The 9,683-nt window shown below is 52.8% G+C and overlaps 27 non-coding genes across 27 annotated transcripts; 14 read left to right on the top strand and 13 right to left on the bottom strand.

Moving 5' to 3' along the window:
• Nucleotides 1-269: 269 nt before the first annotated feature.
• Trnai-uau (transfer RNA isoleucine (anticodon UAU)) lies at nucleotides 270-361 on the top strand. The gene is given in 2 exon segments: nucleotides 270-307; nucleotides 326-361. It is a non-coding gene; the product is annotated as a tRNA-Ile (tRNA).
• Nucleotides 362-472: 111 nt separating this feature from the next.
• On the top strand, nucleotides 473-544 carry Trnad-guc (transfer RNA aspartic acid (anticodon GUC)). Its single transcript has one exon. It is a non-coding gene; the product is annotated as a tRNA-Asp (tRNA).
• Nucleotides 545-757: 213 nt separating this feature from the next.
• Trnam-cau (transfer RNA methionine (anticodon CAU)) lies at nucleotides 758-829 on the bottom strand. The gene has a single exon. It is a non-coding gene; the product is annotated as a tRNA-Met (tRNA).
• Nucleotides 830-1,112: 283 nt separating this feature from the next.
• On the bottom strand, nucleotides 1,113-1,185 carry Trnar-acg (transfer RNA arginine (anticodon ACG)). The gene has a single exon. It is a non-coding gene; the product is annotated as a tRNA-Arg (tRNA).
• Nucleotides 1,186-1,627: 442 nt separating this feature from the next.
• On the top strand, nucleotides 1,628-1,719 carry Trnai-uau (transfer RNA isoleucine (anticodon UAU)). Its single transcript is given in 2 exon segments — nucleotides 1,628-1,665; nucleotides 1,684-1,719. It is a non-coding gene; the product is annotated as a tRNA-Ile (tRNA).
• A 111-nt stretch (nucleotides 1,720-1,830) lies between these two features.
• Trnad-guc (transfer RNA aspartic acid (anticodon GUC)) lies at nucleotides 1,831-1,902 on the top strand. The gene has a single exon. It is a non-coding gene; the product is annotated as a tRNA-Asp (tRNA).
• A 213-nt stretch (nucleotides 1,903-2,115) lies between these two features.
• Nucleotides 2,116-2,187, bottom strand: Trnam-cau (transfer RNA methionine (anticodon CAU)). The gene has a single exon. It is a non-coding gene; the product is annotated as a tRNA-Met (tRNA).
• A 283-nt stretch (nucleotides 2,188-2,470) lies between these two features.
• Nucleotides 2,471-2,543, bottom strand: Trnar-acg (transfer RNA arginine (anticodon ACG)). Its single transcript has one exon. It is a non-coding gene; the product is annotated as a tRNA-Arg (tRNA).
• A 442-nt stretch (nucleotides 2,544-2,985) lies between these two features.
• Nucleotides 2,986-3,077, top strand: Trnai-uau (transfer RNA isoleucine (anticodon UAU)). The gene is given in 2 exon segments: nucleotides 2,986-3,023; nucleotides 3,042-3,077. It is a non-coding gene; the product is annotated as a tRNA-Ile (tRNA).
• A 111-nt stretch (nucleotides 3,078-3,188) lies between these two features.
• Trnad-guc (transfer RNA aspartic acid (anticodon GUC)) lies at nucleotides 3,189-3,260 on the top strand. Its single transcript has one exon. It is a non-coding gene; the product is annotated as a tRNA-Asp (tRNA).
• A 213-nt stretch (nucleotides 3,261-3,473) lies between these two features.
• Nucleotides 3,474-3,545, bottom strand: Trnam-cau (transfer RNA methionine (anticodon CAU)). The gene has a single exon. It is a non-coding gene; the product is annotated as a tRNA-Met (tRNA).
• Nucleotides 3,546-3,828: 283 nt separating this feature from the next.
• Nucleotides 3,829-3,901, bottom strand: Trnar-acg (transfer RNA arginine (anticodon ACG)). Its single transcript has one exon. It is a non-coding gene; the product is annotated as a tRNA-Arg (tRNA).
• Nucleotides 3,902-4,343: 442 nt separating this feature from the next.
• Trnai-uau (transfer RNA isoleucine (anticodon UAU)) lies at nucleotides 4,344-4,435 on the top strand. The gene is given in 2 exon segments: nucleotides 4,344-4,381; nucleotides 4,400-4,435. It is a non-coding gene; the product is annotated as a tRNA-Ile (tRNA).
• Nucleotides 4,436-4,546: 111 nt separating this feature from the next.
• On the top strand, nucleotides 4,547-4,618 carry Trnad-guc (transfer RNA aspartic acid (anticodon GUC)). The gene has a single exon. It is a non-coding gene; the product is annotated as a tRNA-Asp (tRNA).
• A 213-nt stretch (nucleotides 4,619-4,831) lies between these two features.
• Trnam-cau (transfer RNA methionine (anticodon CAU)) lies at nucleotides 4,832-4,903 on the bottom strand. Its single transcript has one exon. It is a non-coding gene; the product is annotated as a tRNA-Met (tRNA).
• Nucleotides 4,904-5,186: 283 nt separating this feature from the next.
• Trnar-acg (transfer RNA arginine (anticodon ACG)) lies at nucleotides 5,187-5,259 on the bottom strand. The gene has a single exon. It is a non-coding gene; the product is annotated as a tRNA-Arg (tRNA).
• Nucleotides 5,260-5,701: 442 nt separating this feature from the next.
• On the top strand, nucleotides 5,702-5,793 carry Trnai-uau (transfer RNA isoleucine (anticodon UAU)). Its single transcript is given in 2 exon segments — nucleotides 5,702-5,739; nucleotides 5,758-5,793. It is a non-coding gene; the product is annotated as a tRNA-Ile (tRNA).
• A 111-nt stretch (nucleotides 5,794-5,904) lies between these two features.
• On the top strand, nucleotides 5,905-5,976 carry Trnad-guc (transfer RNA aspartic acid (anticodon GUC)). The gene has a single exon. It is a non-coding gene; the product is annotated as a tRNA-Asp (tRNA).
• A 213-nt stretch (nucleotides 5,977-6,189) lies between these two features.
• Nucleotides 6,190-6,261, bottom strand: Trnam-cau (transfer RNA methionine (anticodon CAU)). The gene has a single exon. It is a non-coding gene; the product is annotated as a tRNA-Met (tRNA).
• Nucleotides 6,262-6,544: 283 nt separating this feature from the next.
• On the bottom strand, nucleotides 6,545-6,617 carry Trnar-acg (transfer RNA arginine (anticodon ACG)). The gene has a single exon. It is a non-coding gene; the product is annotated as a tRNA-Arg (tRNA).
• A 442-nt stretch (nucleotides 6,618-7,059) lies between these two features.
• On the top strand, nucleotides 7,060-7,151 carry Trnai-uau (transfer RNA isoleucine (anticodon UAU)). The gene is given in 2 exon segments: nucleotides 7,060-7,097; nucleotides 7,116-7,151. It is a non-coding gene; the product is annotated as a tRNA-Ile (tRNA).
• A 111-nt stretch (nucleotides 7,152-7,262) lies between these two features.
• Trnad-guc (transfer RNA aspartic acid (anticodon GUC)) lies at nucleotides 7,263-7,334 on the top strand. The gene has a single exon. It is a non-coding gene; the product is annotated as a tRNA-Asp (tRNA).
• A 213-nt stretch (nucleotides 7,335-7,547) lies between these two features.
• Trnam-cau (transfer RNA methionine (anticodon CAU)) lies at nucleotides 7,548-7,619 on the bottom strand. The gene has a single exon. It is a non-coding gene; the product is annotated as a tRNA-Met (tRNA).
• A 283-nt stretch (nucleotides 7,620-7,902) lies between these two features.
• Trnar-acg (transfer RNA arginine (anticodon ACG)) lies at nucleotides 7,903-7,975 on the bottom strand. The gene has a single exon. It is a non-coding gene; the product is annotated as a tRNA-Arg (tRNA).
• A 442-nt stretch (nucleotides 7,976-8,417) lies between these two features.
• Trnai-uau (transfer RNA isoleucine (anticodon UAU)) lies at nucleotides 8,418-8,509 on the top strand. Its single transcript is given in 2 exon segments — nucleotides 8,418-8,455; nucleotides 8,474-8,509. It is a non-coding gene; the product is annotated as a tRNA-Ile (tRNA).
• A 111-nt stretch (nucleotides 8,510-8,620) lies between these two features.
• Trnad-guc (transfer RNA aspartic acid (anticodon GUC)) lies at nucleotides 8,621-8,692 on the top strand. Its single transcript has one exon. It is a non-coding gene; the product is annotated as a tRNA-Asp (tRNA).
• A 568-nt stretch (nucleotides 8,693-9,260) lies between these two features.
• Nucleotides 9,261-9,333, bottom strand: Trnar-acg (transfer RNA arginine (anticodon ACG)). Its single transcript has one exon. It is a non-coding gene; the product is annotated as a tRNA-Arg (tRNA).
• Nucleotides 9,334-9,683: the final 350 nt, after the last annotated feature.

The raw sequence follows: 9,683 nt of genomic DNA, 5'->3' as shown, positions 1-9,683 counted from the left end.
CGCCTGCACAGCCTAGAGCTTGCCATACATCTGCCCCCGCTGTTGGACAGGTAGCAGAATGCAAGGCGCCCGTTTTTCTGCATTTTTTCGGTGATGACAAGCGGTTGATATGCCTGTAAGTGTAGCATATGAAACAAGAATCGTATGAAGCATTCGTAGACAGGTGCTGAAGTGGCAGTATGGCCGTAGGTGATGATCGTATGATGGGTCTGTAGCCACAACAGCTTGGCAGCAAAGTGAATACCGCTAACTGAAACCATTCCGCTGTAGCCCCAGTGGCGCAATTGGTTAGCGCACGGTACTTATAAGGCAGTAGCCGTGAGCAATGCCGGGGTTGTGAGTTCGAGCCTCACCTGGGGCATACTTTTATTTCGTAGCAGCTGACTCTGGAAGCATCGGGACGCTAGATTTTAGATGTATCACGTACTTGAGAAGCAGAAATGTGCGTGCATTGTATAGACCGCCTGCGTGTTCCTCGGTAGTATAGTGGTTAGTATCCCCGCCTGTCACGCGGGAGACCGGGGTTCGATTCCCCGCCGGGGAGGTGCGATTTTTATATCGCGAGAAAGCATTACCCTTGTGATCAAGGAATGTAATTGCTAAAAGATCGTAAGAAGGTCTGCGTCTTAGGAAGTGTTTCTCGTATTCTTCACACGACGTCATCGTTTCACAACTCACAGGGTTTACTGACGACGCTGAATCAGCGCACCCCAAGCATAATGATCGAGCTCGAAGCACCAACGAAAAAGAATAATTTTAGCAGAGCGTGATTTCGATCCACGGACCTCTGGGTTATGGGCCCAGCACGCTTCCACTGCGCCACTCTGCTGCGTGCAGCAGTCCGTCCTTTTCGGTGCGTGGCATTGGACACTTGGAAAGCGTTGTGTGCATCGGTTTCACGCGCCTACCGTTTAATTAACTGCGTATCATCTCTCAGCTTGACTTGTCTCGACTTTGCTCGACTGACGCTACGCTGACGCTTGCACGAAGCGATATTTACCACGATCGTCTCGAGATGCAGCTGCGAGATGCTCAGGATTAACATTGCACTCCACGAAGGTGGAGACATTCGAATGCATTGCCTAGCTACGCCCCCGCAACTAACAAAATGCCGACCCTGCCAGGATTCGAACCTTGAATCTTCTGATCCGTAGTCAGACGCGTTATCCGTTGCGCCACAGGGCCACTGTTCGCGGTGTAAGCCACGGGGCGGGTGCACATCGCAAAGCAACGTGTTCTCCGTGGCTCGGCAATTGCGTGTCGTCCACTGACAACGGCGGCGCGGCCACTCTGGTCTTCCGCACTCTGCAGGGAGCTGCTAAGGAAGGCATCTCTCCTCCAGCTCCTCGGCCACGGTGCGCCTGCACAGCCTAGAGCTTGCCATACATCTGCCCCCGCTGTTGGACAGGTAGCAGAATGCAAGGCGCCCGTTTTTCTGCATTTTTTCGGTGATGACAAGCGGTTGATATGCCTGTAAGTGTAGCATATGAAACAAGAATCGTATGAAGCATTCGTAGACAGGTGCTGAAGTGGCAGTATGGCCGTAGGTGATGATCGTATGATGGGTCTGTAGCCACAACAGCTTGGCAGCAAAGTGAATACCGCTAACTGAAACCATTCCGCTGTAGCCCCAGTGGCGCAATTGGTTAGCGCACGGTACTTATAAGGCAGTAGCCGTGAGCAATGCCGGGGTTGTGAGTTCGAGCCTCACCTGGGGCATACTTTTATTTCGTAGCAGCTGACTCTGGAAGCATCGGGACGCTAGATTTTAGATGTATCACGTACTTGAGAAGCAGAAATGTGCGTGCATTGTATAGACCGCCTGCGTGTTCCTCGGTAGTATAGTGGTTAGTATCCCCGCCTGTCACGCGGGAGACCGGGGTTCGATTCCCCGCCGGGGAGGTGCGATTTTTATATCGCGAGAAAGCATTACCCTTGTGATCAAGGAATGTAATTGCTAAAAGATCGTAAGAAGGTCTGCGTCTTAGGAAGTGTTTCTCGTATTCTTCACACGACGTCATCGTTTCACAACTCACAGGGTTTACTGACGACGCTGAATCAGCGCACCCCAAGCTTAATGATCGAGCTCGAAGCACCAACGAAAAAGAATAATTTTAGCAGAGCGTGGTTTCGATCCACGGACCTCTGGGTTATGGGCCCAGCACGCTTCCACTGCGCCACTCTGCTGCGTGCAGCAGTCCGTCCTTTTCGGTGCGTGGCATTGGACACTTGGAAAGCGTTGTGTGCATCGGTTTCACGCGCCTACCGTTTAATTAACTGCGTATCATCTCTCAGCTTGACTTGTCTCGACTTTGCTCGACTGACGCTACGCTGACGCTTGCACGAAGCGATATTTACCACGATCGTCTCGAGATGCAGCTGCGAGATGCTCAGGATTAACATTGCACTCCACGAAGGTGGAGACATTCGAATGCATTGCCTAGCTACGCCCCCGCAACTAACAAAATGCCGACCCTGCCAGGATTCGAACCTGGAATCTTCTGATCCGTAGTCAGACGCGTTATCCGTTGCGCCACAGGGCCACTGTTCGCGGTGTAAGCCACGGGGCGGGTGCACATCGCAAAGCAACGTGTTCTCCGTGGCTCGGCAATTGCGTGTCGTCCACTGACAACGGCGGCGCGGCCACTCTGGTCTTCCGCACTCTGCAGGGAGCTGCTAAGGAAGGCATCTCTCCTCCAGCTCCTCGGCCACGGTGCGCCTGCACAGCCTAGAGCTTGCCATACATCTGCCCCCGCTGTTGGACAGGTAGCAGAATGCAAGGCGCCCGTTTTTCTGCATTTTTTCGGTGATGACAAGCGGTTGATATGCCTGTAAGTGTAGCATATGAAACAAGAATCGTATGAAGCATTCGTAGACAGGTGCTGAAGTGGCAGTATGGCCGTAGGTGATGATCGTATGATGGGTCTGTAGCCACAACAGCTTGGCAGCAAAGTGAATACCGCTAACTGAAACCATTCCGCTGTAGCCCCAGTGGCGCAATTGGTTAGCGCACGGTACTTATAAGGCAGTAGCCGTGAGCAATGCCGGGGTTGTGAGTTCGAGCCTCACCTGGGGCATACTTTTATTTCGTAGCAGCTGACTCTGGAAGCATCGGGACGCTAGATTTTAGATGTATCACGTACTTGAGAAGCAGAAATGTGCGTGCATTGTATAGACCGCCTGCGTGTTCCTCGGTAGTATAGTGGTTAGTATCCCCGCCTGTCACGCGGGAGACCGGGGTTCGATTCCCCGCCGGGGAGGTGCGATTTTTATATCGCGAGAAAGCATTACCCTTGTGATCAAGGAATGTAATTGCTAAAAGATCGTAAGAAGGTCTGCGTCTTAGGAAGTGTTTCTCGTATTCTTCACACGACGTCATCGTTTCACAACTCACAGGGTTTACTGACGACGCTGAATCAGCGCACCCCAAGCTTAATGATCGAGCTCGAAGCACCAACGAAAAAGAATAATTTTAGCAGAGCGTGGTTTCGATCCACGGACCTCTGGGTTATGGGCCCAGCACGCTTCCACTGCGCCACTCTGCTGCGTGCAGCAGTCCGTCCTTTTCGGTGCGTGGCATTGGACACTTGGAAAGCGTTGTGTGCATCGGTTTCACGCGCCTACCGTTTAATTAACTGCGTATCATCTCTCAGCTTGACTTGTCTCGACTTTGCTCGACTGACGCTACGCTGACGCTTGCACGAAGCGATATTTACCACGATCGTCTCGAGATGCAGCTGCGAGATGCTCAGGATTAACATTGCACTCCACGAAGGTGGAGACATTCGAATGCATTGCCTAGCTACGCCCCCGCAACTAACAAAATGCCGACCCTGCCAGGATTCGAACCTGGAATCTTCTGATCCGTAGTCAGACGCGTTATCCGTTGCGCCACAGGGCCACTGTTCGCGGTGTAAGCCACGGGGCGGGTGCACATCGCAAAGCAACGTGTTCTCCGTGGCTCGGCAATTGCGTGTCGTCCACTGACAACGGCGGCGCGGCCACTCTGGTCTTCCGCACTCTGCAGGGAGCTGCTAAGGAAGGCATCTCTCCTCCAGCTCCTCGGCCACGGTGCGCCTGCACAGCCTAGAGCTTGCCATACATCTGCCCCCGCTGTTGGACAGGTAGCAGAATGCAAGGCGCCCGTTTTTCTGCATTTTTTCGGTGATGACAAGCGGTTGATATGCCTGTAAGTGTAGCATATGAAACAAGAATCGTATGAAGCATTCGTAGACAGGTGCTGAAGTGGCAGTATGGCCGTAGGTGATGATCGTATGATGGGTCTGTAGCCACAACAGCTTGGCAGCAAAGTGAATACCGCTAACTGAAACCATTCCGCTGTAGCCCCAGTGGCGCAATTGGTTAGCGCTCGGTACTTATAAGGCAGTAGCCGTGAGCAATGCCGGGGTTGTGAGTTCGAGCCTCACCTGGGGCATACTTTTATTTCGTAGCAGCTGACTCTGGAAGCATCGGGACGCTAGATTTTAGATGTATCACGTACTTGAGAAGCAGAAATGTGCGTGCATTGTATAGACCGCCTGCGTGTTCCTCGGTAGTATAGTGGTTAGTATCCCCGCCTGTCACGCGGGAGACCGGGGTTCGATTCCCCGCCGGGGAGGTGCGATTTTTATATCGCGAGAAAGCATTACCCTTGTGATCAAGGAATGTAATTGCTAAAAGATCGTAAGAAGGTCTGCGTCTTAGGAAGTGTTTCTCGTATTCTTCACACGACGTCATCGTTTCACAACTCACAGGGTTTACTGACGACGCTGAATCAGCGCACCCCAAGCTTAATGATCGAGCTCGAAGCACCAACGAAAAAGAATAATTTTAGCAGAGCGTGGTTTCGATCCACGGACCTCTGGGTTATGGGCCCAGCACGCTTCCACTGCGCCACTCTGCTGCGTGCAGCAGTCCGTCCTTTTCGGTGCGTGGCATTGGACACTTGGAAAGCGTTGTGTGCATCGGTTTCACGCGCCTACCGTTTAATTAACTGCGTATCATCTCTCAGCTTGACTTGTCTCGACTTTGCTCGACTGACGCTACGCTGACGCTTGCACGAAGCGATATTTACCACGATCGTCTCGAGATGCAGCTGCGAGATGCTCAGGATTAACATTGCACTCCACGAAGGTGGAGACATTCGAATGCATTGCCTAGCTACGCCCCCGCAACTAACAAAATGCCGACCCTGCCAGGATTCGAACCTGGAATCTTCTGATCCGTAGTCAGACGCGTTATCCGTTGCGCCACAGGGCCACTGTTCGCGGTGTAAGCCACGGGGCGGGTGCACATCGCAAAGCAACGTGTTCTCCGTGGCTCGGCAATTGCGTGTCGTCCACTGACAACGGCGGCGCGGCCACTCTGGTCTTCCGCACTCTGCAGGGAGCTGCTAAGGAAGGCATCTCTCCTCCAGCTCCTCGGCCACGGTGCGCCTGCACAGCCTAGAGCTTGCCATACATCTGCCCCCGCTGTTGGACAGGTAGCAGAATGCAAGGCGCCCGTTTTTCTGCATTTTTTCGGTGATGACAAGCGGTTGATATGCCTGTAAGTGTAGCATATGAAACAAGAATCGTATGAAGCATTCGTAGACAGGTGCTGAAGTGGCAGTATGGCCGTAGGTGATGATCGTATGATGGGTCTGTAGCCACAACAGCTTGGCAGCAAAGTGAATACCGCTAACTGAAACCATTCCGCTGTAGCCCCAGTGGCGCAATTGGTTAGCGCTCGGTACTTATAAGGCAGTAGCCGTGAGCAATGCCGGGGTTGTGAGTTCGAGCCTCACCTGGGGCATACTTTTATTTCGTAGCAGCTGACTCTGGAAGCATCGGGACGCTAGATTTTAGATGTATCACGTACTTGAGAAGCAGAAATGTGCGTGCATTGTATAGACCGCCTGCGTGTTCCTCGGTAGTATAGTGGTTAGTATCCCCGCCTGTCACGCGGGAGACCGGGGTTCGATTCCCCGCCGGGGAGGTGCGATTTTTATATCGCGAGAAAGCATTACCCTTGTGATCAAGGAATGTAATTGCTAAAAGATCGTAAGAAGGTCTGCGTCTTAGGAAGTGTTTCTCGTATTCTTCACACGACGTCATCGTTTCACAACTCACAGGGTTTACTGACGACGCTGAATCAGCGCACCCCAAGCTTAATGATCGAGCTCGAAGCACCAACGAAAAAGAATAATTTTAGCAGAGCGTGGTTTCGATCCACGGACCTCTGGGTTATGGGCCCAGCACGCTTCCACTGCGCCACTCTGCTGCGTGCAGCAGTCCGTCCTTTTCGGTGCGTGGCATTGGACACTTGGAAAGCGTTGTGTGCATCGGTTTCACGCGCCTACCGTTTAATTAACTGCGTATCATCTCTCAGCTTGACTTGTCTCGACTTTGCTCGACTGACGCTACGCTGACGCTTGCACGAAGCGATATTTACCACGATCGTCTCGAGATGCAGCTGCGAGATGCTCAGGATTAACATTGCACTCCACGAAGGTGGAGACATTCGAATGCATTGCCTAGCTACGCCCCCGCAACTAACAAAATGCCGACCCTGCCAGGATTCGAACCTGGAATCTTCTGATCCGTAGTCAGACGCGTTATCCGTTGCGTCACAGGGCCACTGTTCGCGGTGTAAGCCACGGGGCGGGTGCACATCGCAAAGCAACGTGTTCTCCGTGGCTCGGCAATTGCGTGTCATCCACTGACAACGGCGGCGCGGCCACTCTGGTCTTCCGCACTCTGCAGGGAGCTGCTAAGGAAGGCATCTCTCCTCCAGCTCCTCGGCCACGGTGCGCCTGCACAGCCTAGAGCTTGCCATACATCTGCCCCCGCTGTTGGACAGGTAGCAGAATGCAAGGCGCCCGTTTTTCTGCATTTTTTCGGTGATGACAAGCGGTTGATATGCCTGTAAGTGTAGCATATGAAACAAGAATCGTATGAAGCATTCGTAGACAGGTGCTGAAGTGGCAGTATGGCCGTAGGTGATGATCGTATGATGGGTCTGTAGCCACAACAGCTTGGCAGCAAAGTGAATACCGCTAACTGAAACCATTCCGCTGTAGCCCCAGTGGCGCAATTGGTTAGCGCACGGTACTTATAAGGCAGTAGTCGTGAGCAATGCCGGGGTTGTGAGTTCGAGCCTCACCTGGGGCATACTTTTATTTCGTAGCAGCTGACTCTGGAAGCATCGGGACGCTAGATTTTAGATGTATCACGTACTTGAGAAGCAGAAATGTGCGTGCATTGTATAGACCGCCTGCGTGTTCCTCGGTAGTATAGTGGTTAGTATCCCCGCCTGTCACGCGGGAGACCGGGGTTCGATTCCCCGCCGGGGAGGTGCGATTTTTATATCGCGAGAAAGCATTACCCTTGTGATCAAGGAATGTAATTGCTAAAAGATCGTAAGAAGGTCTGCGTCTTAGGAAGTGTTTCTCGTATTCTTCACACGACGTCATCGTTTCACAACTCACAGGGTTTACTGACGACGCTGAATCAGCGCACCCCAAGCTTAATGATCGAGCTCGAAGCACCAACGAAAAAGAATAATTTTAGCAGAGCGTGGTTTCGATCCACGGACCTCTGGGTTATGGGCCCAGCACGCTTCCACTGCGCCACTCTGCTGCGTGCAGCAGTCCGTCCTTTTCGGTGCGTGGCATTGGACACTTGGAAAGCGTTGTGTGCATCGGTTTCACGCGCCTACCGTTTAATTAACTGCGTATCATCTCTCAGCTTGACTTGTCTCGACTTTGCTCGACTGACGCTACGCTGACGCTTGCACGAAGCGATATTTACCACGATCGTCTCGAGATGCAGCTGCGAGATGCTCAGGATTAACATTGCACTCCACGAAGGTGGAGACATTCGAATGCATTGCCTAGCTACGCCCCCGCAACTAACAAAATGCCGACCCTGCCAGGATTCGAACCTGGAATCTTCTGATCCGTAGTCAGACGCGTTATCCGTTGCGCCACAGGGCCACTGTTCGCGGTGTAAGCCACGGGGCGGGTGCACATCGCAAAGCAACGTGTTCTCCGTGGCTCGGCAATTGCGTGTCGTCCACTGACAACGGCGGCGCGGCCACTCTGGTCTTCCGCACTCTGCAGGGAGCTGCTAAGGAAGGCATCTCTCCTCCAGCTCCTCGGCCACGGTGCGCCTGCACAGCCTAGAGCTTGCCATACATCTGCCCCCGCTGTTGGACAGGTAGCAGAATGCAAGGCGCCCGTTTTTCTGCATTTTTTCGGTGATGACAAGCGGTTGATATGCCTGTAAGTGTAGCATATGAAACAAGAATCGTATGAAGCATTCGTAGACAGGTGCTGAAGTGGCAGTATGGCCGTAGGTGATGATCGTATGATGGGTCTGTAGCCACAACAGCTTGGCAGCAAAGTGAATACCGCTAACTGAAACCATTCCGCTGTAGCCCCAGTGGCGCAATTGGTTAGCGCTCGGTACTTATAAGGCAGTAGCCGTGAGCAATGCCGGGGTTGTGAGTTCGAGCCTCACCTGGGGCATACTTTTATTTCGTAGCAGCTGACTCTGGAAGCATCGGGACGCTAGATTTTAGATGTATCACGTACTTGAGAAGCAGAAATGTGCGTGCATTGTATAGACCGCCTGCGTGTTCCTCGGTAGTATAGTGGTTAGTATCCCCGCCTGTCACGCGGGAGACGGGGGTTCGATTCCCCGCCGGGGAGGTGCGATTTTTATATCGCGAGAAAGCATTACCCTTGTGATCAAGGAATGTAATTGCTAAAAAATCGTAAGAAGGTCTGCGTCTTAGGAAGTGTTTCTCGTATTCTTCACACGACGTCATCGTTTCACAACTCACAGGGTTTACTGACGACGCTGAATCAGCGCACCCCAAGCTTAATGATCGAGCTCGAAGCACCAACGAAAAAGAATAATTTTAGCAGAGCGTGGTTTCGATCCACGGACCTCTGGGTTATGGGACCAGCACGCTTCCACTGCGCCACTCTGCTGCGTGCAGCAGTCCGTCCTTTTCGGTGCGTGGCATTGGACACTTGGAAAGCGTTGTGTGCATCGGTTTCACGCGCCTACCGTTTAATTAACTGCGTATCATCTCTCAGCTTGACTTGTCTCGACTTTGCTCGACTGACGCTACGCTGACGCTTGCACGAAGCGATATTTACCGCGATCGTCTCGAGATGCAGCTGCGAGATGCTCAGGATTAACATTGCACTCCACGAAGGTGGAGACATTCGAATGCATTGCCTAGCTACGCCCCCGCAACTGACAAAATGCCGACCCTGCCAGGATTCGAACCTGGAATCTTCTGATCCGTAGTCAGACGCGTTATCCGTTGCGCCACAGGGCCACTGTTCGCGGTGTAAGCCACGGGGCGGGTGCACATCGCAAAGCAACGTGTTCTCCGTGGCTCGGCAATTGCGTGTCGTCCACTGACAACGGCGGCGCGGCCACTCTGGTCTTCCGCACTCTGCAGGGAGCTGCTAAGGAAGGCATCTCTCCTCCAGCTCCTCGGCCACGGTGCGCCTGCACAGCCTAGAGCTTGCCATACATCTGCCCCCGCTGTTGGACAGGTAGCAGAATGCAAGGCGCCCGTTTTTCTGCATTTTTTCGGTGATGACAAGCGGTTGATATGCCTGTAAGTGTAGCATATGAAACAAGAATCGTATGAAGCATTCGTAGACAGGTGCTGAAGTGGCA

This window comes from Schistocerca gregaria, chromosome 8 (genome assembly GCF_023897955.1).
Source record: "Schistocerca gregaria isolate iqSchGreg1 chromosome 8, iqSchGreg1.2, whole genome shotgun sequence".
In the NCBI taxonomy this organism is placed as follows: domain Eukaryota; kingdom Metazoa; phylum Arthropoda; class Insecta; order Orthoptera; family Acrididae; genus Schistocerca; species Schistocerca gregaria.
This window is presented reverse-complemented; position numbering and strand designations above follow the sequence as displayed.